Source organism: Pristiophorus japonicus, chromosome 1 (assembly GCF_044704955.1).
Source record: "Pristiophorus japonicus isolate sPriJap1 chromosome 1, sPriJap1.hap1, whole genome shotgun sequence".
In the NCBI taxonomy this organism is placed as follows: Eukaryota; Metazoa; Chordata; class Chondrichthyes; family Pristiophoridae; genus Pristiophorus; species Pristiophorus japonicus.
Genome location: NC_091977.1, coordinates 515,067,560 through 515,095,442, shown reverse-complemented (window position 1 = coordinate 515,095,442; position 27,883 = coordinate 515,067,560). Strand labels below are relative to the sequence as shown.

Here is a 27,883-nt window from a genome sequence, read left to right as displayed (position 1 = left end):
TAATCAGTATGATTGGATAGTGTCCAGCTGAAATGGGCTGATGTAACTGTAGTAAACTGTTGTAAAACATATAAAAATCCATGAAACCCTTTGTTCGGTGGAGAGTGGAATGCCTGGAGTTAACCAGAGGCTCTCTCCCCATTGGTGTAATAAAGGCCGCATTGGCATTGGAACCGACTCTGAGTGTTGAGTGATTCTTCTGATAAAACACTAACACTAACAGATAGCAAATATAATCCCACTATTCAAGAAAGGAGGGAGAGCGAAAACAGGGAATTATGGGCCAGTTAGCCTGACATTAATTTTGGGGAAAATGCTGTAATCCATTGTTAAGGAAGTGGTATCAGGGCACTTAGAAAATCATAATAAGATTAGGCAGAGTCAGTATGGTTTTATGAAAGGGAAATCGTGTTTAACAAATTTATTAGAGTTTTTTGAGGATGTAACTAGCTGAGTAGATAAAGGGGAACCAGTGGATGTATTATATTTGGATTTCCAAAAGGCATTCAATATGATGCCACATAAAAGGTTACTATGCAAGATAAGGTTTCATGAGGTTGGGGGATAATATAATAGTATGGATAGAGGATTGGTTAACAGACAGAAAACAGAAAGTAGGGATCACGGGTCATCTTCTGTTTGGCAGGCTGTAACTAGTAGTGTGCCATAAGAATCAATGCTTTGGCCTCAGTTATTTACAATCTATATTAATGACTTAGATGAAGGGACCAAGTGCAATGTATCCAAGTTTGCTGATGATAGAAAGCTAGGTGGGAAAGTGAGTTGCATGGAGAACACAAAGGCAGCAAAGGGACATAGACAGGTTAACTGAATGGGCAATAAGGTGGCAGATCGTATATAATGTGGTGAAATGTGAGGTTATTCACTTTGGTAGGAAGAATAGAAAAACAGAATATGTTTTAAATGGTGAGAAATTATTAAGTGTTGGTGTTCAGAGAGACTTAAGTGTCCTTATACAGAAAACACAGACAGTTAACCTACAGGTACAGCAAGTAATTAGGAAGGCAAGTGGCATGTTAGCCTTTATTGCAAGGAGGTTGAAGTACCAAAGTAAGGAAGTCTTACTACAATTGTGCAGGGCTTTGGTGAGACCATACCTGGAGTAATGTGCACAGTTTTGTTCTCCTTATCTGAAGAAGGACTTCGTTGCTTCAGAGGCGATGCAACAAAAGTTCACTAGATTGATTCCTGGGATGAGAGGGTTGTCCTTTGAGTAGAGATTGAGTTAAATGGCTGACCCCTTATTCTGAGACAATGCCCCCTACATTCCCCAGCCAGGGGAAACAACCTCTCAGCATCTACCCTGTCAATCCCTCTCAGAATCTTACTGTTTCAATGACATCACCTCTGATTCTTCTAAACTCCAGAGAGTACAGTCCCAATCTATTCAATCTCTCCTCATAGGACAACTGTCTCATCGCAGGATTGAGAAAAAAGGTAGGAACATAGGATTAAAACGACAGAACTGCCATGGCTAGCAGAAATGACAAACAGATTAGATGGGCCAAACGGTTCCTATGAGTCGTGGTAGCGGACATTAGTGTGTGGAATTCCTTTGGCCGCCATTTGTTAAAGCACGTCTTTGCTAAAATGGTAAACTAAGAAAGCTATTTGAATGGCTTAATGCTTTTGTTACTAATATTGCATAGTGCAAATTCAACTTAATAGCATTCATTCAATGAATTAAGTTAAGTGACACTTGGTAGCACAGTTGGTTGGAGCACCATTCTTTCACTCCTGGGACCAGAGTTTGAAGCAAGCCCAGAATAATGACATGAAAGCATAATCTCCCTGCCACCTGCAAGGACACTCAACTTGGTTTCCAATCTACAGCACATAACAGTCTGTAAGACAGTATCAATTAGCACTAAGCTGACAGTGTCAGCTGACAAAGATATATGGGGTGGGATATAGAAATGTCACATCCACGCTGAAGCATGCGCTTTTCTAAGGTCAGGACTTAAATTCATTAATAAGCCAGTTTAGGCAAAGCTTTACTCTGTATTTATGCTGTAGCATCAAGAATGCCTGATAGAAAACATTGTGTAAAAATTAGGGAAATCAATTCCTATGCCAGCATTTTAACATGTCAATTTAGTAAACACATTATTCACTGAAGGGAAAAAAACATTGATTGAATATCTTTCTGTGGGTGTGATTATTCACACACAAAAGCAGTCAGCCAAGCAACAGAACAAGTTGAGCAAGGCACACTACCAGTGAATCTTCTTGCTCTTTATCTTCACGTGTCTACCTCTGCCTCACTATTCTTGAGTTAATCACAGCTCATGCTTCTCTCTTAATGTCTCTGTCACACTGAGGGTGACTCTAAACTTTGGGCCATAGTCTAAAACTGGCAGCCACAAATCGGCATCTTTCCCAATTTTTATTTCCACTGACCTTTGGGAGAGAGGTAAAGCGGGCTGCCGATTCGCTGTTGCCCATTTTACACGGTCACCCAAAGTCAGAATTAGCCCCGCTGCCTCGCTATCATTCCCCTATCGTAGGCAAGGAATTTGGTCAGTTACTCAGGGATGCCGTGCTGTATAAAGTCCGTTGGGAGTGATGTGGGCCGGTCAGCAAGCCTTCCTGAGCTTCCTTAGGAAAGTCAAACACCTTGAGCTGCTTTTTTCCCATTTTTTTCAAGCTGCGCACAATTGTGGCAGGGATAGGGCACTGACAGAATGCAAGTATGTTTGCTGGTCAGCACAGGAAAAAAACAAACGGTAAAAAAATGGGAAATCAGATTATCCACATCACAAGTGCCTGTGAAAGGCAGCATTCATCTGATTATCCATATTGTTACTGTGTGACCCACGCACAACACACTATAATATGAAGCAGAACTGGTTTACCCGGGACATGATACTGCACTGAACCAGAACTGGTTTACCCGGGACATCACACTGTACTGAACCAGAACTGGTTCGGGACATCACAATACACTGAACCAGAACTGGTTTACCCGGGACATCACACTGTACTGAACCAGAACTGGTTTACCCGGGACATCACACTGTACTGAACCAGAACTGGTTTACCCGGGACATCACAATACACTGAACCAGAACTGATTTACCCGGGACATCACACTGTACTGAACCAGAACTGGTTTACCCGGGACATCACACTACACTGAACCAGAACTGGTTTACCCGGGACAGCACACTACACTGAACCAGAACTGGTTTGCTCGGGACATCACACGACAGTGTGAAGCAAACTGGTTTACCCGGTGTTAAGTCCTGACTCTAATGTACTGACTTACACGAGACACATGCTGAAGTCAAGGTCACTCAGGACCTGCACCTTTAATTCACAGCTCTCCAGTGCTGCACTTGCCTGAGACCTCCCTTTATATACCTCAGTGGGACAGGTATGGAGTGTCTCCTGCAAGTGCACCCCTGGTGGTAAGGTATGCTTATTGTTACAGGTCATATCCAGTTACAGTCATGTATAGCATGGTAAGATACAGTTATATATAGTAATGTGAGATACATGACATTACCCTCCCCCAAGGTCTTATTGCCTTTAATGATTCAGTCTCTCAGGTGGTCTGCGCTCTCGCGTGGAGCATCTTACTTGTGGTTCAGTTGTTTGCCTTGGTGCCTGTTTTTCGTTCGATGTGATTGCTGGTATCTCGCCTGGGCTGTCTGTTTCGTTCGATGTGTTCGCTGAAATCTCGCCTGGACTGTCTGTTGAGACTGCCCTTTCCTTAGGTTGTTCTACCTGTCTGTCCACCAGGTATGGTGTGAGTTCTACATTGTAGTCTGCCTCTGGTTCTTCAGTGATATCAGTGAATCTACTTTTTACTTGGTCTACATGCCTCCGGCAGGTTTGGCCATTGTCCATTTGTACAACCAGTAGCCTGTTTCCCTCTTTGTCTGTTACTGTCCCTGCAAGCCATTTGGGACCCCGGCCATAGTTTAGCACAAACACTTTGTCTCCTATCTCATTCCACCTCCCCTCGAATTTCGGTCATGGTACTCAGTTAGCTTTTGACACTTAGCCTCAACAATTTCATGCATGTCTGGGAGGATTAACGAGAGCCTGGTCTTTAAGGTTCGTTTCATCAATAGTTGTGCGGGGGATCCCCAGTCAACAAATGCGGATGAGATCTGTATGCCAGCAGCAGTCGCGACAGGCGGCTCTGCAGCATGGGACCTTGGATTCTGAGCATGCCTTGTTTAATGATCTGCACTGCTCGCTCCACCTGACCATTGGAGGCCGGCTTGAAAGGTGCCGTCTTAACGTGATTTATACCGTGGTCAACTATAAAATCGGGAAATTCTGCGCTGGTGAAGCACGGACCATTATCACTGACCAATATGTCAGGAATGCCGTGCATTGCAAACATGATTCTAAGGTTCTCCACAGTGGTGGAGGTGGTGCTCGAGTTTAAAATGGTGCACTCGATCCATTTTGAAAATGCATCAACGACTACGAGGAACATTTTGCCCATGAATGGGCCCGCATAGTCTACATGCACCCGCGACCACGGTTTGGTGGGCCAGGGCCAGGGGCTTAGGGGGGCCTCCCTGGGGGCATTACTGAGTTGGGCACAAATGGTGCACCGATGGACGCAGAGCTCCAAGTCCGCATCAATGCCAGGCCACCAGACATGAGATCTGGCCATGGCCTTCATAAGGACGATCTCCGGGAGCTCGCGATGGAGCTCCCGGACAAATGCCTCCCTGCCTTGTAAGGGCATATCTACTCTGCTGCCCCACATCAGGCAGTCTGCCTGTAGTGATAGTTCATGCATGCGCCTATGGAAGGGTTTGACCTCCTCGGGACAGGCATCGCAAGCCTCTGCCCAGTCACCGGTTAAAACGCATCTTTTAACTAGAGATAACGTGGGGTCGCTGGTCGTCCAGGCTCTGATTTGGCGAGCCGTCCTGGGCGAACCTGTGGATTCAAAGGCATTGATTGCCATGACCATCTCACAGTCCTGTTCGTCGGACCCTTCTGTGGTCACCAGGGGTAGCCTGCTAAGCGCGTCGGCACAGTTGTCTATGCCTGGTCTGTGCTTTATCGTGTAGTCGTAAGCCGCCAGCATGAGTGCCCACCGCTGAATGCGCGCCGAGGCGTTGGCATTGATTGCCTTGCACTCGGATAGTAGGGACATGAGGGGTTTGTGGTCGGTTTCTAACGCAAACTTGGCCCCGAAAAGGTATTGGGGCATCTTTTTGACACCGTACACGCACGCGAGCGCCTCCTTCTCAACCATACCGTACCCGCGCTACACCCGCGAAAGTGACCTGGAGGCATAAGCAACGGGCTGCAATTTACCCGCATCATTGACGTGCTATAAAATGCACCCGACCCCGTACGCTGACGCATCACACGTAAGGACTAACTTTTTACCTGGGTCAAAAAAGGCGAAAACACTGTTGGAACATAGAAGGTTGCGTGCGTTCTTGGGCGTCCCCCCAAAACCAATCGAGTAGTATGTGAAGAGGCTCCAGCAGCGTGCTCAAGTTCTGCATAAAGTTCCCAAAGTAATTGAGTAGCCCGAGAAAGGCGCGCAGTTCCGAGACATTCCGGGGCCTGGGTGTCAGGCGAATCGCTTTGGTTTTGGATTCGGTTGGGCGGATTCCATCAGCGGCAATCCTTCTGCCCAAAAATTTAACCACAGGCACGAGAAACAGACACTTGGATTTCTTAACTCTTAGGCCTGCCCGATCCAATCGACTTAGTACTTCCTCAAGATTGCGGAGATGAGAGTCGGTGTTCCTGCCCGTGATGAATATGTCATCTTGAAACACAACCGTCCCCGGGATGGACTTGAGCAGACTCTCCATGTTGCGCTGGAATATAGCAGCTGCCGACCTGATGCTGAATGGGCATCGATTGTACACAAAAAGGCCTCGATGTGTGTTGATGGTGGTGAGTAGCTTAGACTCTTCGGTCAGTTCTTGCGTCATATACGCAGATGTGAGGTCAAGTTTCGAGAAAAGTTTTCCTCCAGCCAACGTGGCAAATAGGTCCTCCGCTCTGGGCAGCGGGTATTGGTCCTGTAGGGAGACTCTGTTTATGGTAGACTTGTAATCCCCACAGATTAGCACGGATCCATCAGGCTTCATGACGGGGACGATGGGACTTGCCCAGTCGTTGAATTCCACGGGAGAAATGATGCCTTCACGCAGAAGCCGGTCCAGTTCGCTTTCAATCTTTTCCCTCATTACATAAGGCACAGCTCTAGCCCTGTGATGAACTGGTCTGGCATTCTGTGTGATGTAGATTCTAACTTTAGCCCCTTTACAGATGCCCACACCTGGCTGAAAGAGATGTTCAAAACGACTTAGAACTGTTGAGCAGGATGTTCCTCTGACGACATGGCGTGAACATCATCCCATTTCCAATTAAGTTCTGCTAGCCAGCTTCTCCCCAACAGGGCTGGGAGATCCCCGGGGACAATCTACAGGGAAGGTCGGTGCACCATCTCTTTGTGTGTGACTGAGAGCATGGCGCTGCCAAGGACTGGGACGATTTCTTTAGTATAGGTCCTTAGTTTGGTGTCTGTTGCTTTGTGAGTTTTGGTCTGTTGCTTTTGTGCAGCCACAGCTGTTCAAATTGTTGAACACTCATGAGAGATTGACTGGCCCCCGTGTCCAGTTCCATGTTGATGGGTATCCCGTTGAGTAGAACCCTCATCATAATTGGGGGCGTCTTGGTGTAAGAACAGTGGACATTGATCGTGTTAACCCGCTGTACCTCGGCGTCCCATGCACTGATCTAACCGTCTTCTGGTCCGCTTTCCGACCCTTTCAATTCGTATACCAGCCGAGTTGCTGTTTTTCTGCACATGTGAGCCAGATGCCCCGTGTAGTTGCAGTTTCTGCAAACGGCATGCTGAAATCGACACACCCTGGTTGAGTGCCTTCCCCCACATCTCCAACACAGACCGTTTCCATTGTTTCCGGAGGATGAGCTGCGTCTGGCTGATCTCCCTTGAGCTTCTCTCAATCTGTTGTTGATTGCTCGCATTGAGGTTGATCGGCCGTTCATGTGGCCCTTGATTTTGATGGCTTCTGGCGCCACTGTCTGCTGTTGAAGGCCTGCTCTCCTGCCTTTGTCTGTGTGTGGTGGTAGCAGTTTGTTTCACAATATGAACCCCTTGTTCCGATGCCTCGTTGGTTGTCGTACCCGAAGTATAGATCAGCCTCGTTTCTTCTTTGCCTGCCAAGAATGTCTATGCGACCAGTGCTGCTGCCTCTAGAGTCAAGTTATTGGCCTCTATAAGCTTTCGGAATATGCCTGCGTGGCCTATTCCTTCAATAAAAAAGTCTCTCAGTACTTCTCTCCTTAGTTCATCGGGGAACTCACATGAACTAGCCAGCCTCCGAAGTTCCGCCACGAAGTCGTGTATGCTTTGGCCCACACAGCGTCTGTAGTTGTAGAACCTGTGTCTGGCCATGTGTAGGCTGCTCGCTGGCTTCAGGTGGTCTCTCACCAGTGTGCTCAACTCCTCAAACGACTTGCTTGCTGGTTTCTCGGGTGCCAGCAGGTCTTTCATTAAAGCGTATGTTTTCGAGCCACAGCTGGTCAAGAGATGGGCTCTTTTCTTGTCTGCCTTATCGTCACCCAGCCAGTCTTTGGTCACAAAGCTTTGCTGGAGCCTTTCTATAAAGTCATCCCAATTGTCTTCATCCCAATAGTATTTCTCATCTGAGCTGTTGGTAGCCATTCTGTGGATTTTGTGATCCCGTAACTCGTCGCCACTGTTATGTCCTGACTCTAATGTACTGACTTACACGAGACACATGCTAAAGTCAAGGTCACTCAGGACTTGCACCTTTAATTCACAGCTCTCCAGTGCTGCACTTGCCTGAGACCTCCCTTTTTTATACCTCAGTAGGACAGGTATGGAGTGTCTCCTGCAAGTGCACCCCTCGTGGTAAGGTATGCTTATTGTTACAGGTCATATCCAGTTACAGTCATGTATAGCATTGTGGAAGAAAGAATCTATGAATCTATGGCTTATGGAAAAGGGAAGGGTTAAATTCTGTTTTTGCTATGCTTAAAGAAATAATAGGACTAGAAAAATAGCCACGTTTTTTTAGCCTTGAAACTTAGAGATGCAATTAAATGACCATCTGGTATTAAAAGGGAGTCTCCTTTTATTTTGCTTATCAGACTGTGAACAGGGAGAAACTATGCAAGGATAGATAGAGTGTGTACCTCCTGAGACGACCTTTGTACTCGCGGGACTAATGAATAAGATTCCTTTTATATTTCTGTATTCAATTTCTGTATAAAGATAGGGACAATTTGCCTATACGGCAGAGTTTACTGCCTTGGTACGGTCCAAGCAGGCTCCCTGAGATATCTCGCTTTTTAAAATACAATTCTCTCGAAGTGCAGTTCTGAAAGTCTCCGCCTGAGTTAATTTAAGCTAATATTTCCTCGACAGATTCTGGCGTAGTCAGGCAGGATCTCTAAAAAAAACGAGATCCAAAAGAACTAAATTTAACTTTTAAAGAGAAAAGAGGAATTTTAAGGACCTTCCTAGCTGAAAGGAGGAAGGTGCCTAGGCCGTCCTAGCTGAAAGGGGGACGGGCCGCCGAGATCCCCGGGGGGTGAGGCATAAGGTAGCTACCGCAAAGAAGCTAAAATAACAAAAAGGCAAAAGGAGATCCCGAGCTGAGCAGAAAGGAGAACACCGGTGAGCGCTTTGTAAATTATTGTATATTTTGTAGGATTGTCCTAACTCTCATTTCAGAAAAAATCGCGAGACGTTGCACCCGGAAGAATGGGAAACGGCTCTAGTCGAGCAGGGCGCTCGCGCCCAGCTCCTAGAAAAGGAAAGAAGGACGACCTCTCAACTAAAAGAATGAAAGTACATCCTAAGACTGAGAAAAGAATCAGTAAGGTGGTAAAGCAACGAGAGAAGGTAGGAGATCCCATTGTGCCGCCCGGCTTGCCGGCGGACACTGTAATTAAAGAAACAGGAGACGACAGATACGCGGTAACGTTTAGTAGCGATTTGTACGGTTGGTCTGATGGGGATTGGCCATATGGAGGAAGTTTCAAATTGTCCTTAATTGAGGAATGGAGACAGACCACCAAAAATGGGACAGGGGACCCCACTTGGGATAAAGATTATATGGAGAATTGTTTAAAAAAAATATATATATATCAGCCGCCCCTAATCCTGTTAAGAAGCCAGTAGCCTTTCACAACTGGCTTGAGCAAACCTGTACCATTTATAACCCCCTCCCCGGAGATGTGAAATTATTACTGCAGGCAGCATATGGGTCCTCTTGGCAAGGGGTAAAAGATGAACCTTTGGCAGTGCAAACCTTGTTAAATTTTATGTTGCCACAACAAGCAAGAACATACAAAATAAAGGTTTTGGACTGGCAAGGAAAAAGTTGGAAAGAGACAGTTACAGTACTGGCTAACATGGATAGAGAGGGACTATTTACCTATAAGGAAAAAAGGCTAAAACAGGTCAGTAAATCAGCAAAAGGGACGAGGACAGGCACAAAATAATCAGCATAGGGATGCCCCGGAGGCTTAGTGGTACAGGCGGCAGCCCTCCGCTTATCGGCAGACATAGAAGAAAACCCTCTGGCAGTAGTAAAAGTAGGAGACACTTATGTGAAATTCCTGGTGGATACCGGTGCTACTATGTCTTCTGTACCATCCTCTGTGGGATTACCTGTAAGCAACACCACCGTCTTAAGTATGGGTGTGGCCGGTATTCCCATGAAAGAATTTTTATCTGAACCTACCAAATTGATAATTGAAGGACAATCAGTTAATGATGAGACTTTGATAGTCTCTAAAACAACACCTCTCCCTTTATTGGGAAGACAGACTTTGTGCAAACTAGGAGCCACAATTTATTGCACAAAGGAAGGAATGTTCATGGAGCTCCCTCCAAATAAAATCCATCAGTTCTTTAATGGGATTAAAGAAGAGAAAAGGGAGGATAATAAAGAAAAGGCTACCCTCTATTGTTGGCAATTGAATGGCAACTTCTATTCCCCCTTGATACATGAAGTCTATTAGACGCCATTCAGTTGCCAAGTAAGGTAGCCGTTATCAAATGTGCAGCTCACACAACCGGTGAGGATGAAGTATCAGTAGGAAATAGGAGGGCTGACGCAGCAGCCAAACAGGCCGTTTCGGCACAGGCAGACTGCCTTCAAGCAGTCTCAGTTTCCCCTTCACAGGTACTTGACATCCAACAACTTAAAACAGCCCAACAACAAGTTACCATGCAGGAAGGAAGAACTTGGGAAAACCAGGGTTGTTTTCTAAAAAACGACATTTGGTATCACCCTGATGGGCGAACTGTTTGCCCTAGATCTCTATTTTTGCCCCTGTCTCACCTAGCACACGGTCAGGCTCACATGGGCAAAGGAGGGATGATACATGCTATTAATGCACAGTGATATGCACCAGGAATAACAGTAGTAATTGAGAAAGTTGCTAGAACATGCCAAATTTGTCAACAAAATAATAGAGGTAAAACACCTGCTGAATATGATCATCTACCCCAACCAAGTATGCCCTTTGAAAATTTGCAAATTGACTTTGTCCACATGCCTCCAGTATCAGGTCTTAAGTATCTATTAGTCATAGTAGATATGTTCACAAGGTGGGTAGAAGCGTACGCCACTAGGAAAGACGATGCCCGAACAGTCGTAAAAATTCTATTTAAAGAAATAGTACCAAGATATGGGATACCTATGGGAATCAACTGTGACAGGGGAACCCACTTCACCGGAACAATAGTGCAAAACCTTGCAGAAGCGTTCGGGTTCCAGTGGAAGTTACATATACCATATCAGCCACAGTCCTCGGGAATGGTAGAAAGAGTAAATGGGATAATAAAATCTACCCTTACCAAGGTATGTCAGGAGACTGGACTGAAGTGGCCAGAAGCCTTACCATTAGTATTGTATACAATGAGAAACCAGAAAAACCGAAACACTGATTTAACACCACATGAAGCCTTATTGGGAAGACCAATGCCTACTGGCGTAAAACCACCACTGGCAGATGAAAAAATAGCATTAATTTGGAATGATGAAAAATCACTAAAGTATGCTCAGGCCATGTGTGAAATAGCAAGAAGTCTGCATGAACAAATAAAGCAGACACAGGTGCCCCCGTCGGAAGGAAATATGCACCCTTTCAGACCTGGAGATCAAGTGTTTGTAAAAACATTAAATAAAGAATCCTTTTCTCCTAGGTGGAAAGGACCGTATCAGATAATTCTCACAACACGAACCGCTTTGAAGTTGGAAAAGCACCCGAACTGGGTGCATGCAACCCGCTGTAAATATTATTTCCCCGACGAATTACAGCCGAAGGAAAAGGCATTGAACCAGGACGTACTACGGTCGCCCGACTAAGAAAACAGCCATCTTCTCGCTGAAGAACTGTACCTGCTCTTGTTTTAAATATTTGGACTTGAAAATATTGCCCAAATTTCACGGACGGATGTCAGAGCTCATTTGTGTGCCAGTTTGGGCCTTTATTATTTGGGTCACTGTTACAATAACAACACGTCCACACGATAGTAACAACTTAATTCAAGAGTGGTATAGAAACAAACAAGAAAGGGAAGATGGGAAGGGACTCTTGGAAAAATTATAAATGGACGTTAGGGTATACTGATCATTTTAGCGACAGGGAACTCCCGGCAGGAGGAAGAAGTCCTAAAAGAAGGAAGAGTATGGAAGGGAAATATGGTATGGGAAAGAAGTAATAGTATGATGCAGCAAGGCAATTTTATATGCCCAGTAGACCAAAGTTGTAAGGTCGGGAATTTTACGGCACGATGTAAGGCATGTGGAATGAAGGAAGAAAGAGGGGAGTTCCAGTTTATATTGGGGAAAGGGTATCAGTTGTTCATAGAATACCAGGCCGATGTGTGGATGAAGTGTACCCGGAGCACAGGGAAAAACAAGAGATGGGGGTACATAGGAGGGCCGGACGAGAGAAAAGACTTCCTCCGTTATTCATATACAAGTATGGTAGAAGGGCAGCGGATGTTGTGCATGAATAACACCCTGGTGAATGGAGGAGACCCATTTGTGGTAAAATGGTCAGTAAAAGAATCCGGCCACCCAGAAGACCGGGACCCGGATCTAAAAAGGATACTGACCACTTGCATCCCAGTGGTAAGATCCCCAGGTGTATTAAATCTAACAATACGAATTAAATATCCCCCAAAGAAGATGGTTGCCACACAACCAGTGTTAAGGTATCTTTTGAAAAAGAAAGACCCCAAAGAAAGAAACGGGATGCATTAGAGACTGTGTTAGGTGGAGTGGGAGCAGGAATAGGAGCACTGAACTCCATGGATAGAGACCCTACAAAATAAAATCCAGGCCGTCGGAGGACTGGTAGGGGAAGATATAAAAATCAGAAATGCCTGGGATGAAGGATTACAGCAATTACAGATATCAGGTTACGTCATAAATGAAATGACCTGGCAACAGAATGAAGGGATAGAGAAGGAAATAGAGAACCTAATGAAAGAACAACAGGGAGTAAACAAGTACACCCATTGCCTGTTTAAAAGAAATGATCAGACAGCTATTAAGAGCCGAGTTAGAAAGGAAAATATTATCCTTCCATGCTAACACATGGGAAAGGTTGCTGGAAATTAACAAAAGAGATAAGCTTCTTAATTTAACCATTAGCCCTCAAAAAAAAAGATATACCAGTTGTAATCTGGATGGAATTTTGTATAAACCCCCCATTAATAAATGTGTGAGAAGAGTTTACACCCTGTATGACCCTGAAGTAAAAAGAACTTATACCTTTGGGCAGTGGCAAAATGAAGAAAAATATCTGTCTATGCACAAGATTGAACCCTTATCCCCTGTAATTAATTTGACCAGACTGCACAATTTGATACGGAATGACAAGAAAATTGAGGAAGCTCTGTCAAAGCAAGGCAGAGACATCCACCAATTTAGAGTCGAAATGAGTTACAAGAAGGGGCAGCTAGTGAGAATCGCAGATGAAGTCACCTCTTTGACAGTACATCACTGGTGGGATGTGTTTACCGGATGGTCCCCAAAAGCTACAGCAGTACTGAAGCTTGCTATACACCCCATAGTAATCGTAGGCGTGGTTATGCTTGTATTATTAATAATCCTTTGCGGAATGTGGATAAAATTAAAAAATGTAATTAGTCAAGTAATAAACCCCCTTTTGCTCAAGAAGAGAATATAGGAAATTGTGTTGATCTAAAAAATAAAAAGATCAACAAGGAGGGAATTGTGGAAGAAAGAATCTATGAATCTATGGCTTATGAAAAGGGAAGGGTTAAATTCTGTTTTTGCTATGCTTAAAGAAATAATAGGACTAGAAAAATAGCCACGTTTTTTTAGCCTTGAAACTTAGAGATGCAATTAAATGACCATCTGGTATTAAAAGGGAGTCTCCTTTTATTCTGCTTATCAGACTGTGAACAGGGAGAAACTATGCAAGGATAGATAGAGTGTGTACCTCCCGAGACGACCTTTGTACTCGCGGGACTAATGAATAAGATTCCTTTTATATTTCTGTATTCAATTTCTGTATAAAGATAGGGACAATTTGCCTGTATGGCAGAGTTTTCTGCCTTGGTACGGTCCAAGCAGGCTCTCCGAGATATCTCGCTTTTTAAAATACAATTCTCTCGAAGTGCAGTTCTGAAAGTCTCCGCCTGAGTTAATTTAAGCTAATATTTCCTCGACAAGCATGGTAAAATACAGTTTATATACTGTAATGTGAGATACATGACACCCGGGACATCACACTACACTGAACCAGAACTGGTTTACCCAGGACATCACACTGCACTGAACCAGAACTGGTTTACCCGGGACATCACACTGTATTGAACCAGAACTGGTTCACCCAGAACATCACACTGTACTGAACCAGAACTGGTTTACCTGGAACATCACACGACAGTGTGAACCAGAACTGGTTTACCCGGGACATCACACTATATAGTGTGAACCAGAACTGGTTTACCCGGGATGTCACACTGTACTGAACCAGAACTGGTTTACCCGGGACACCACATGACAGTGTGAACCAGAACTGGTTTACCCGGGACATCACACTGCACTGAACCAGAACTGGTTTACCTGGAACATCACACGACAGTGTGAACCAGAACTGGTTAACCCGGGTCACCACACTTCAGTGTGAACCAGAACTGGTTTACCCGGGACATCACATTACAGTGTGAACCAGAACTGGTTTACCTGACAGGTTAGGTTTCCCCATTTACCATCAAACCAGTTTACTGTGGTTAATCCTGCAGATCTGTATCAATTCCAAATATAAAAAATGAAAAATCAAATATGGTTTATTCTACCTAGAAAACATTTTGTTTCCAACAATGAAATACCATATTTCTTAATTTGTTAAGACAGTGTTCATGCTTACATGGATTACATAGGATATACTGCACAGAAACAGGCCATTCAGCCCAACCAGTCTATGCCAGCGTTTATGCTCCACTCGAGCCTGCTCCCGTCTTTCCTCATCTAAATCTATCCGCATAACCCTCTATTCCCTTCTCCCTCATATGCTTGTCCAGCCTCCCCTTAAATGCATCGATACTATTCACTTCAACCATTCCCTGTGGTAGCAAGTTCTACATTCTCACCACGCTTTGGGTAAAGACATTTCATCTGAATTCCCTACTGGATTTCTTGGTGACTGATGACCTCTAGTTTTGTTCTTCCTCACAAGTGGAAACATTCTCTGTGTCCTACTCTATCAAAACCTTTCATAATTTTAAAGACCTCCATTAGTTCAAATGAAAAGAGACCCAACCTGTTCATGCTTTCCTGATAGGTATAATCTCGCATTTCTGGCATGATCCTTGTAAATCTTTTTTACTCCCTTACTTTCATACAATTTCCTGTTGTGATGTGCAGTGCATAATGCAAATTCCCTGGGAGGATGGACTCACCAACATCAGTGTTGTCGATCAGGTCAACATCGCCAGCATCAAAGCACTGACCACACTCAACCAGCTCCGTTGGGCAGGCCACATCGTCCACATGCCCGACACAAGACTCCTAAAGCAAGCACTCTACTCGGAACTTCTACACAGCAAGCGAGCCCCAGGTGGGCAGAGGAAACGTTTCAAGGACACCCTCAAAGCCTCCTTGATAAAATGCAACATCCCCACCGACCCCAGAGATTCAGTAGGAAACATTACTTCCCAGTTTTTAAAAAAAGATAAATGTCTAAGTGGTTAAATTATTTGCTGCATCCTATAAAAATAGTTGCATCACCACTCAGATCTCATATCTATTTACTGTTTAATAATTTAAGCATGTAAAGGTCAAACGTCTCATTTTTCCTATATGCTAAACAGAATAAAGGCTAATTAAAAAAAAACTACGCTTGGGCTTTCTGCACACTGTTATGATGTATTAAGAGTGTAACCTGCTCCAAAGCCCAATAGTTCCAAAGCTTTAGCATTTGCTTCACTACCCAGATGTCATTTGTTTTTCCCCCTCCTCTCCTGATGGCAGTGACCAGGGTTACTGGTTTATACTGACTGAGCTTTTACGAGATGAGATTCTGGGATTTAAAAAATTTTATATTAAATCCACTATGTTCCTCCCATTGACTTATTTTTAGGTTCCCTTGTACCCTTGGTATTTTGTCTTCTTCCCCGACTGTGGAAATGGATACAAAGTATTAATTTAACAAGCACCATTTGCTTATTGTCCATTAATGTCTCGTCTGCACCCGTCTTTCATAAGAACATTAGAAATAGGAGCAGGAGTAGGCCACTCAGCCCTTCGAGCCTGCTCCGCCATTCAATATCATGTCTGATCTTCTACCTCAACTCCACCTCCTCCATTGTCCCCATATCCCTTAATTGCCTTAGTATCCAAAAATCTATCGATCTCTGTCTTGAATATACTCAATGACTAAGCACCCACAGCCCTCTGGGGTAGAGAATTCCAAAGATTCACAACCCTCTGAGTGAAGAAACTTCTCCTCATCTCAGTCCTAAATGGCCAACCCCTTATTCTGAGATTGTGACCCCCTGTTCTAGACTCCCCAGCCAGGAAACATCCTCCCTGATCTACCCTGTCAAGCCCCTTAAGAAAGTTATACATTTAAATAAAATCACCTCCAATTCTTTAAAAGTCTATGGAATATAGGCCTAGTCTACTCAATTTCTGCTTATAGGATAATCACCCCAAACCAGGAATCAATCTAGTGAACCTTCTTAATATTTCACCATTTAAAAAAAAAATCGCTTTTCTATTTTTCCCACCAATTATATTTCATCTGCCATGTTCATGCCCACTCACTTACCATATCACTTTGCAGGCTCTTTTCATCCTCCTCACAACTTACTTTCCTACCTAGCTTTGTATTACCAGAAAACTTGGATACATTGCACTCGGTTCCCTCATCTAAGTCATTGAACAACTTGAACAACCTACCACCAACCTGTCTCAAATCTAGAAGACCATTTTGGACTGTTGCTGAAACCCTTCAGCGATCTCCCCTCAGCATTGAGGATCGATGGCAAAATGCGACATACGGAATGGATTCCTTACAGAGGACCCCACAGTACAACCTGAAGGATCAAACCTTCCTCACAAACAGTGGACAAGCATCAACCGCCTCAGAACTGGTCATGGTAGATGCTGCAAGTTTCTCCATAGGATGGAGGTGGAGAAAGTGAAAGGGACCTACCTGCTAGATACTGGTGCTTCCAGCACCCTTTTATATGAAGATAACCCAGCTACCTCACCTCTATCGAACGGGGTCCCGTACAGTCGAATGGGGTTCACAGGCAATGAGCAAACTGGTTCGTTTTCCATCCCGCTCACCATTCAGTTAGGGACACTCAAAACCAAATGGAAGTGGGTCCTGATGAAATGGGAGCAGAAGGGAAAAGGGATCCTGGGGGCTGATTTTATCATTGGCCACCAGATCCTAGTGGATCTCAGGAACCACTGTCTATGGGGAGCCATAGTGACTGACAGGGAAGGTGAGGTGGCGGTGATCCCAGAAAAGGGGGCCAAGGGAACATTGTGTACCGTGAAGCCAAAGGAGGGTTATGACTTGGAATTACTGGTCAGTAACATCCCAGTGGAGTACCAGGCATATGTATGGGCACACCTTGCAGCATTCGCCACCCACAAACATGACTGTGGTAGGGTAACGGGGGTGGAAGTTAGTATAGTAGGGGACCCCATGACCCACCCACAGAAGCAAAATAACTTCCCCAGGGAGGCAGAGGCAGACCTGACAACGGCGCTGGGATCACTGGTAGAGCAAGGGTTGTTAAGACCAATAGCAACCCATGTGAACTCTCCACTAAGAAACCGGACAACTCATGGAGGGCCACCATGGACTATCGAGTACTAAATAAGAATATCCCTGCCTGTGCACCCACTGTAGCAGCCATAGCGGATCTCATAGGGAGTATTCCTGCATCCGCGACCACTTTCACGGTGCTGGACATTTCAAATGGGTTTTGGTCCATTCCTTTAAAACTGGAAGACCAGTACAAGTTCGCTTTTACCTTTAAGGGCCAACAATACACGTGGAACTGTCTTCCCCAAGGCTTCCACAATAGTCCCAGCATTTTTCACCAATGCATGGCGAACTGTTTAAAGGGCTTTAGCAGACCCCAGCAGTTGGTGCAGTATGTGGATGACCTGCTTCTGTTCACCGATCAGGGGGAGGAACATGGCCCACTGCTGGCTGAGCTGCTGGAGCTGCTAAAAGAAGAAGGGTTTAAAGTAAACCTCAAGAAGGCACAGATCGGCCAGAAGGAAGTCAAATTCCTGGGGCTGACTGTGCGCGTTGGGGAAAGGGCCATAGACAAGGCTAGAAGGGAGGCAGTACAGGAGTTACCAGCCCCCAACACAGTGACAGGGGTAAGGTCCTTTCTAGGGCTCACCGGGTACTGCAGAGACTTCATTGAGGATTATGCAGCCACCGCAGCCCCTCTGCTCAGGCTCCTACACAAGGAGGTAGAGTGGGACTGGGATGAGGGTTGCGAGGCAGCATTTAATCAGCTCAAGAAGGACTTGCAGACCGCACCAGCCTTGGGAGCGATAGATGTAGGAAAGGAGTTTTTCCTGGAGGTGGCAGCCAGCGGGGACAGTTTGAGCTCAGTGCTGCATCAAGAGCGGCACGGCCAGCTGAGATCGGTGGTTTACTCCTCCAGGATCCTCACAGATGTGGAGAAGGGGTACTCCAACTGTGAGAGACACACATTGGGCAGTGAAAAGATCTTTGATCTTCACGGGAGGGTCTCCTCTAACAGTCCTAACCCACCACACACCTACTCAGATGCTCCTAGATGGGAGGATTAAGGATGGGACGGTGAGCAGTGCCCGCATTGCTCGCTGGACCCTGCTCCTCTCCCAGATGGACCTCAGTAGAAGGCCCTCGCGAGCCAAGGCTTGCAGCCAAACTAATCTATCCAGGGAAAGCCCACAGGTGCTCCATAGAAGGGGTATGGGAGGTAAACATTGGCCTTCGGGCTGGGTTACACCCTACAGGCTGGGACATCTACGTGGACGGATCCAGCACGGTATCTGCTGGCGAGCGACTCACTGGGTGCGGAGTCTATGACCCAAGGGCAGGTATTGCCCTGGCAATCAAGCTCCCCAGCACCATGAGCGCCCAGCACGCTGAACTGTCCGCCGTAATGTACGTGGTGACCCACCCCGAGGAATTCCCTACCCCGTACACGATTTGCTCGGACAGTATGTTCACCTGCAATTCATGTACGGAGTAACTGGCTATCTGGTCCTGTCGCGGATACACGTCCGCTGACGGGAGACCCCTGGCAATCAAGCCCCTGCTGGAGAAAATCATGACAGCGGTGGGGGAAGAAGGAAAGGTCTACATACATAAGGTGAAGGCCCATTCAAAAACTGAACCCCGTGCAGAAGGAAACCAACAGGCTGACAAACTGGCCAAAGAAGGTGCCCGCACTGGAAAGTTCTGGGACCCCTATGACACCGGCCGCATAGCAGCGGTCAAGAATAAGAACAGGGCAGCAGAGAGTACAGGGATAGCTTTGGCCCCGGACTTAAAAACAGTTCAGGCACAGGACCCAGTCCTGAAAGCTGTCCTGAACGCGCTAGCTAGAGGAGAGAGAGTAGAAGGTCCGTACGGCACAGCAGCCATTACCGTTAAGGAAGGCATGCTGTTTAAAGAGGGACAATGGGTCGTGCCACAGCAGCACCAGAGGGAATTCCTAAAACTGGCCCATGAGGGTCCAGGAGCGGGACACCCCGGGCCTGAGACCACCTGGCAACAGGTGGAACAGGCAGGTTGGTGGCCGAGACTCAGGGAGGACGTCCGCGAGTTCTGTGCGAACTGCCTGGTATGTGCTGCGAACAACCCTGACCCCCAGAAAAGGAAGGTGTCCCGAGGACATGTCAGGAGGGTAGAGGGACCATGGCAGTCAATCCAAATTGACTACATCGGGCCCCTACCCACCGCCCAGGGAGGCTACAAATACTGCCTAGTCCTGGTGGACGTGTTCTCAAAATGGGTTGAAGCCTTCCCCTGCCGAACAGCCACCGCACTAGGGACAGCTAAGATTCTAGTGAGGGAAGTGTTCTCCCGGTGGGGACTCCCACAGTATGTGGAGTCGGACCAGGGGAGCCATTTCACCGGGCAGGTAATGCAGGCAACCCTTAAGGTGCTCGGCATTGAGGGGAAATGGCACGTTGCCCACAATCCACAGTCATCTGGTATTGTGGAGCGTTTGAACCGCACCATTAAAGAAAGGCTGCGGAAGGAGACGGGAGACTCACCCCAAAAGTGGGTGGAGGTCTTACCGTTGGTCCTAATGGGGATCAGAGCTAGCCAGTCAAAGAGCACCGGGTATTCCCCATACGAGCTCATGACTGGCCGGATCATGCGGACCCCCACCCATGTCCTAGCCCCGGTGCTCACAGAAGGTCAGCTCAGAGAGGTGAACAGGGATCGGTTTGTCAGGAACCTGTTTGAACACCTCAAACAGATTCACTGGCAGGCTGCTAGTAACATGGGCAGACAGCATCAGGGGAACCGATTGCTGCTAGAACCCAGCGAACACCACGAATGGGAGATAGGGGACCAGGTCATGGTGAGGAACTATGTTCGGGTCGGGGTTTTTGAAGCATTATATATGGGGCCATACAGTATTGGGACAAGGCAAGCCCGATGGTCTATGCCATAAAGCTGCCCCGCAGTACTAAGTGGTTCCACATCAACCAGTGCAAGCTGTACAACCCAGGGTCAGCCAAGCACAGAGGGCAGCCGGGAGGGGTGAACCGTCCTCAGGACAGGGACCCTCCGTTGGCTGCCCCCGACGGTGGAGGGCCCACAGGGAATGTGGCAGGCTCAGAAACCGTGTCTATAGGGGCGGTGAATTGCAGTACTGGAGGGGCTATCCCACCCATCGTTTGGGATTCGGACGCACCCCCAGGAACCCAAGCCCTGAGAAGGACCCTCCGTACACCACGGCCAAAGATATAGTGGTCACCGGCATCTGAGCCTCAGCGATTCTACCCTAGGAGAAGGGCAGCCCGACAGGAAAGGCCGAAGGTCAGAAGTACAGAGTAGGGACCATCAGCCAGCCGCCTCCAGCGGTGAGGGATTCACAGGAGCAGTAGCAACGAGCTGCCCCAGAGACAAGGGTCTCCAGCTCACCGGCTGCGGGGAAACCCTAGCATCCAGGCGGCTATCAGGCCGCACAAGGCATGGGCCTGACAGGGACTAACCAGGCCACCCAGAGACGGATGGCGCTTGTACATAGCTCTAATTTTAGTTTAAGGCAGCTGACTGCACCATTTTACATTTTAAGGTTTAGTTTAGAATTGAGGGTAATGTTGCAGTGATGTTTAGGTGATTATTTTGAGTTTGTCTTGTGTGTCATCCAGCTTGAGAGCAGTTCTCAAGGGCAGGATCCAGACATTACTGGGTGATGGACAAACCTCAGGAGATCAATTTATGTTGTTTAATTTTAATCTATGTTTTTTTCCTTCTGTAATGTGGTTGTACGTTGCCTATATGCTGGTGAATATAATGTAACTGAAATGAAATGTAACTGTGCTGAAATGCAATTGTACTGATTGAAACCCCTCCAAGCTGGGAGGGTATAAATGTAAAAAGTTTGTACCTGTAAAGGGAAAAGTGTGCATCTATGGTGATGTTGCATAAGTGTAATGCATTTTGGGTATTAGTTTAGCTAATTTACGGGGAAGGTTATCTCTTGGGAGTCAGGAACTTTGCTCACCTCGAAGATGATACCATAAGTGATATGGTATCACAGGGGGGAATGTAGAATTTACCAATATCTCGCAAAGATTCCAGGTACCTTTCCCCTGCAGAGGAGAAGAATCCATTTCTGGGCTTTTAAAATGAGTTGAAAGGGGCAGACGAAGCCTGCGGGGGATAAAAGGGGATGCATTCATGGAGACCCCCCCCCCCCGCAATGTTTGGACTCATAGGAAAGGGAATTCAAAATGGACCTAAATTACAGAAGCTTGAGATCCCCTAAACATCTATGGGAAGGAGCATATCAATTTTAAGATTCTACAACATTTTTGGCTGCAAAAAAGAGTTACCAAATGCAGGAGGTGGGGCCAACCTCTGAAGCAAATTCGTGCATTAAGGATCCCAGGCTATTCACCCTCTAAGAGATAATCGAATTACCCAATCAAGCACAATGGAAATCATGGTCAAGAAACTGGACAATCCTAAAACAATGCAAAACCAGTGATAGCACATTCTCACACCCTAATCGAGTTACTGCTGACAAAGGAGACATTTGAAAATCAATGGACAGAACAGTTTAAACAGAGCCCAAGAAATTTGATGGGAGATAACGGAGCCTTTTTTGGGGATATATCTATCCCCCAGTTTTACAAGGAAAGACTAGCAGAACACAGACTCGAGCAGATCACAGACTCGAAAGGAACGCAGACAGACACAAGCAGCCTGCTTGCTCTACAGTGAAGAAATGGAATAGTGAAGGAAACGACCAGAATTCATCAGGAACTGACCGAGCACAAGGCCCACGAAATGGAAGGTTGTCAGGAACCAAATTGACAACCACTCTACAATCTACTTCTGAACGACCCAACGGGGGAGAAATGACCAAAAAGGACGAACTAAAACTATTCCTAACTAAAGAAAGTGGGTACTTACCCCATACATCCAAAACGCAACTTAGCGCATCAACGGACACACCCCAACCGAAAACGATGCAGTCCGAAGTCCTCTCCTCCGTCCGGGGTGCGGCTCGCCTAGAAGGCCAAGTGCAGCGAACCCCGAAACCGTGATTGACCGGCAACTGTCTAAAGGGATTAGTGAGCATAGCCCCTGAAACCTCAGAGCTATAACTTAGTTAGTTAGGGGAATTGGGAGGGGGGAGGCTGGGATAACTTGTGTAAATGTATCTGCATTCTCCTTTTTACCCCATTTAGAGTTTAAGCTGTATTCCTTTCCCCACAGGCTGTAATTTGACATTTTATTCAATGTGTTGTACCCCCCAGTGTGTATTGATCTGTGTGTGTTATTAAAGGTGTGCCTTTTACTTCTTTTTAAACACAATGGGCCCAAGTTTCCACAAGAAAAAAAACGGGCGCCCCTCCGAGCTGGGCGCCCGTTTCTCGCGCTTAAAACGGCACCTAAAAAAATCCTCGGTATTCTCCACCTACTTACAGGTCCTCTGGCCCTCGGCGCAGCCAGCACAAGCTGTGGGGGGGGGCGGAGCCAGGTCCCGGCGCTGAAAACAGTGCTGGGACCTCTGCACATGTGCGCTACAGTCGACACGCAAGTGCAGTAGCTCCAGGCGCCGAACTGTGTGGGAGGGGCCCGAAGCACGCAACCCCTAGCCCTGGCCGAACGGCCTCACTGGGGCTGCGTGAATGAGGCTCCTCCCACGGCCAGCTCCTGCTCCCCGCCCGACCAGACCCGACACTCGCTTCCCCCCCCCCCCGCCGACCCGACACCCGCTCCCCCTCCCCCCCGCCGACCAGACACCCACTCCCCCCCCCCGCCGACCCGACCCGCGCTCCTGTTCCCCGACCCAACCCGAGCTCCTGTTCTCTGACCCGACCCGCCCCGCCCCCTCTCTCGCCCCCCCCCCCCGCTCTCTCTCCCCGCCCCCCGCTCTCCCCCCCTCTCTACCCCCCCCGCTCTCTCTCTCCCTCCCTCCCCTCTCCTCTCTCTCCCTCCCTCCCCTCTCCTACCTCCTCCCCCCTCCCCCCTCTCTCTCCCTCCCTCCCTCTCCCTCCCCCCCTCTCTCTCCCTCCCTCCCTCTCCCTCCCCCTCTCTCTCTCTCTCTCTCTCTCTCTCTCTCCCTCCCTCCCCCTCTCTCTCTCTCCCTCCCTCCCTCCCTCCACCCCCCCTCTCTCTCTCTCTCTCCCTCCCTCCCCCTCTCTCTCTCTCTCACTCCCTCCCTCCTCTCTCTCCCTCCCTCCCTCCTCTCTCTCCCTCCCTCCCTCCCTCCCCCTCTCTCTCTCTCTCTTTCTCTCTCCCTCCCTCCGTCCTCCCCCCCTCCCTCCCCCCTCTCTCCCTCCCTCCCCCCCTCTCTCCCTCCCTCCCCCTCCCCCCTCTCTCTCTCCCTCCCCCCCTCTCTCTCTCCCTCCCTCCCTCCCCCCCTCTCTCTCTCCCTCCCTCCCTCCCCCCCTCTCTCTCTCCCTCCCTCCCTCCCCCCCTCTCTCTCTCCCTCCCTCCCTCCCCCCTCTCTCCCTCCCTCCCTCCCCCCCTCTCTCTCTCCCTCCCTCCCCCCTCCCTCCCTTCCTCCCTCCCTCTCTCTCTCTCTCTCTCCCTCCCTCCCTCTCTCTTTCCCTCCCTCCCTCCTTCCCTCCCTCCCCCCTCTCTCTCTCTCTCCCTCTCCCTCTCTCCCTCTCCCTCTCTCTCCCCCTCCCGCTCAGCGGCATGAACGGCTGCAGAATTCTCCCTGGCTGAAGCACTTTCACACAGGTAGGAAGATGGTTTATTTAATCTTTTCTTGGCTTATAAATGTTTATTCAGGTTGGATTTTTTTGTATAATATTTGTAGAAGTATAAATAAGGATTTATTGTCGAATTTAATGAGTTCCCTTCCCCCCCCCTCCCCCCCCCACCTCGTTCCGGACGCCTAATTTGTAACCTGCGCCTGATTTTTTAATGTGTAGAACAGGTTTTTTCAGTTCTACAAAAATCTTCACTGGCTCCATTCTACTTTAGTTTGGAGTACATTTTCACTGTGGAAACTTTCAAATCAGGCGTCAGTGGCCGGACACGCCCCCTTTTGAAGAAAAAATTTTGTTCTAAACTAGAACTGTTCTACCTGACTAGAACTGCAGGAAAAAAAAATGTGGAGAATTGCGATTTCTAAAATAGTCCGTTCTCCACCAGTTGCTCTTAAAAATCAGGCGCGAATCATGTGGAAACTTGGGCCCATTAAAACCATACCTGCTTCCTACCTTGAAACCGATTGTCTGTCCAAGTCTGTCACGGTCCCTTCATAATTCCAGTGTCTAGAACCAAGGGTGTGGGAGCAATTCGGAACCGCTCATATAAGGTCAGAAGGGAAAGCTGACCCCCTGCAAACCACCCCTTACAGGTGAAAAATTAAAGCATCCCCATCATGCGACTGTGGAGCTCCTAATCAGACCCTGGAGCAAAGCTTTTGATAAGGTCCCACATGGCAGACTGGTCACAAAAGTAAAAGATGGGATCAAGGCAAAGTGGCAAGTTGGATCCAAAATTGGCTCAGAGGCAGGAAGCAAAAGGTAATGTTTGATGGCCGTTTTTGCGACTGGAAAGATGTTTCCAGTGGGGTTCCACAGGGCTCAGTACTAGGTCCCTTGCTTTTTGTGATATACTTCAATGATCTAGACTTGAATAAAGGGGGTATGATTAAGAAGTTTGCAGATGATATTAAAATCGGCTTTGTGGTTGATAATGAAGAAGAAAGCTGCGGAATGCAGGAAGATATCAATGAACTGGTCAGGTGGGCAGAGCAGTGGCAAATGGAATTTAATCCAGTGAAGTGTGAGATAATCCATTTGGGGAGGGCGAACAAGGAAAGGGAATACACATTAAATGGTAGGACATTGAGAAGTGGAGAGGAATAAAGGGACCTTGGAATGCATGTCCACAGATCCCTGAAAGTAGCAGGCCAGGTCGATAAGGTGGTTAAGAAGGCATACTGAATGCTTGCCTTTATTAGCCGATGCACAGAATAAAAAAGCGGGGGAGTTATGCTTGAACTGTATAAATCACTGGTTAGGCCACAGCTGGAGTACTGCGTGCAGTTCTGGTCACCGCATTACAGGAAGGACGTGATTGCACTGAAGAGGGTACAGAGGAGATTTACGAGGATGTTGCCGGGAGTGGAGAATCTAAGACAGATTAGATAGGCTGGATTTGTTTTCATTGGAACAGAGGAGGCTGAAGGGAGACCTCTTAGAGGTGCATAAAATTATGAGGGGCCTACATATAGTGGATAGAAAGGGCCTATTTCCCTTAGCAGAGGGGTCAACAACCAGGGTCATTAGTAGAAGGTTTAGAAGGGATTTGAGGGGAAATTTCTTCACCCAGAGGGTTGTGGGGGTCTGGAATTCACTGCCTGAAAGGGTGGTAGAGGCAGAAACCCTCACCACATTTAAAATGTATTTGGATGTGCACATGAAATGTCGTAACCTGCAGGGTTACGGACCAAGAGCAGGAAAGTGGGATTAGGCTGGATAGCCTCTTGTTGGCCGGCATGGACCCAATGGGCCGTAATGGCCTCCTTCCGTGCTGTAAATTTCAATGATTCTATGATTCTATGATCATTAAGCACTTTCGCAGGCATGCTGTTACACCAGAAGCTTTGGCCTGGATATAAGAACATAAGAAATAGGAACAGGAGTAGGCCATATGGCCACTCATGCCTGCTCCGCCATGCAATAAGATCATGGCTGATCTGATCATAGACTCAGCTCCACTTCCCCACCTGCTCCCCATAACCCCTTATCCCTTTATCGTTTAAGAAACTGTCTACTTCTGTCTTAAATTTATTCAATGTTCCAGCTTCCACAGCTCTCCGAGACAGCGAATTCCACAGATTTACATCCCTCTAAGAGAAGAAATTTCTCATCATCTCTGTTTTAAATGGGCGGCTCCTTATTCTAATATTGTGCCCTCTAGTTCTATCTCCCCCATCAGTGGAAACATCCTCCCTGCATCCACCTTGTCAAGCACTGACAGGATCGGTCCAAGTCAGCATGGATTTATGAAAGGGAAATCATGCTTGACAAGTTTCCTAGAATTTTTTGAGGATGTAACTAGTAGAGTGGACAAGGGAAAACCAGTGGATGTGGTGTATTTGGACTTTCAAAAAGCTTTTGACAAGATCCCACACAAGAGATTGTTGTGCAAAATTAAAGCACATGGTATTGGGGGTAATGTATTGACGTGAATAGAGAACTGGCTGGTAGACAAGAAGCAGAGAGTCGGGATAAACTGGTCCTTTTCAGAATGGCAGATGGTGATTAGTGGGGTGCCGCAGGGCTCAGTGCTGGGACCCCAGCTATTTACAATATACATCAATGATTTGGATGAAGGAATTGAGTGTAATATCTCCAAGTTTGCAGATGACACTAAGCTGGGTGGTGGTGTGAGCTGTGAGGAGGATGCTAAGAGACTGCAGGGTGACTTGGACAGGTTAGGTTAATGGGAAAATGCATGGCAGATGCAGTATAATGTGGATAAATGTGAGGTTATCCACTTTGGTGGCAAAAACGTGAAAACAGAATATTATCTGAATGGCGGCAGATAAGGAAAAGGGGAGGTGCAACGAGACCTGGGTGTCATGGTACATCAGTCATTGAAAGTTAGCATGCAGGTATAGCAGGCGGTGAAGAAGGCAAAAGGCATGTTGCCCTTCATAGCTAGGGGATTTGAGTATAGGAGCAGGGAGGTCTTACTGCAGTTGTACAGGGGCTTGATGAGGCCTCACTTGGAATATTGTGTTCAGTTTTGGTCTCCTAATCTGAGGAAGGATGTTCTTATTTTGAGGGAGTGCAGTGAAGGTTCACCAGACTGATTCCCGGGATGGCAGGACTGACATATGAGGAGAGATTGGATTGACTGGGTCTGTATTCACTGGAGTTCAGAAGAATGAGAGGGGATCTCATAGAAACATATAAAAAACTGACGGGACTGGACAGGTTAAATGCAGGAAGAATGTTCCCGATGTTGGGGAAGTCCACAACCAGGGGTCACAGTCTAAGGATAAGGGGTAAGCCATTTAGGACCAAGATGAGGAGAAACTTCTTCATTCATAGAGTTGTGAACCAGTGGAATTCTCTACCGAAGAGATTTGTTGATGCCAGTTCATTAGCTATATTCAAGAGGGAGTTAGATATGGCCCTTATGGCTAAACAGATCAAGGGGTATGGAGAGAAAGCAGGAAAGGGGTACTGAGGTGAATAATCAGCCATGATCATATTGAATGGTGGTGCAGACTCAAAGGGCCGAATGGCCTACTCCTGCACCTATTTTCTATGTTTCTATGTTTCAAGCCCCCTCTTATGTTTCAATACGATCACCTCTTATTCTTCTGAATTCCAATGAGTAGAGGCCCAACTACTCAACCTCTCCTCATAAGTCAACCCCCTTATCCCTGGAATCAACCAAGTGAACCTTCTCTGAACTGCCTCCAAAACAAGTATATCCTTTCGCAAATATTGAAACCAAAACTGCCCGTAGTAATCAAGGTGTGGCCTCACCAATACCTTATATAGCTGTAGTAAGACTTCCCTGCTTTTATACTCCATCCCCTTTGCAATAAAGGCCAAGATACCATTGGCCATCCTGATCACTTGCTGTACCTGCATACTATCCTTTTGTGTTT

General features: G+C 47.0%; 1 protein-coding gene and 1 long non-coding RNA gene across 9 annotated transcripts in view; one reads left to right on the top strand and one right to left on the bottom strand.

Annotated features, from left to right (window-relative positions):
- The window catches only part of LOC139277433 (receptor-type tyrosine-protein phosphatase mu-like), a 1,220,924-nt gene that overhangs the window by 346,202 nt on the left and 846,839 nt on the right, over positions 1–27,883 (bottom strand). The window lies entirely within an intron of this gene.
- Positions 8,859–13,685, top strand: LOC139277464 (uncharacterized). The gene is made up of 2 exons (XR_011596086.1): positions 8,859–8,896; positions 11,231–13,685. It is a non-coding gene; the product is annotated as an uncharacterized lncRNA (long non-coding RNA).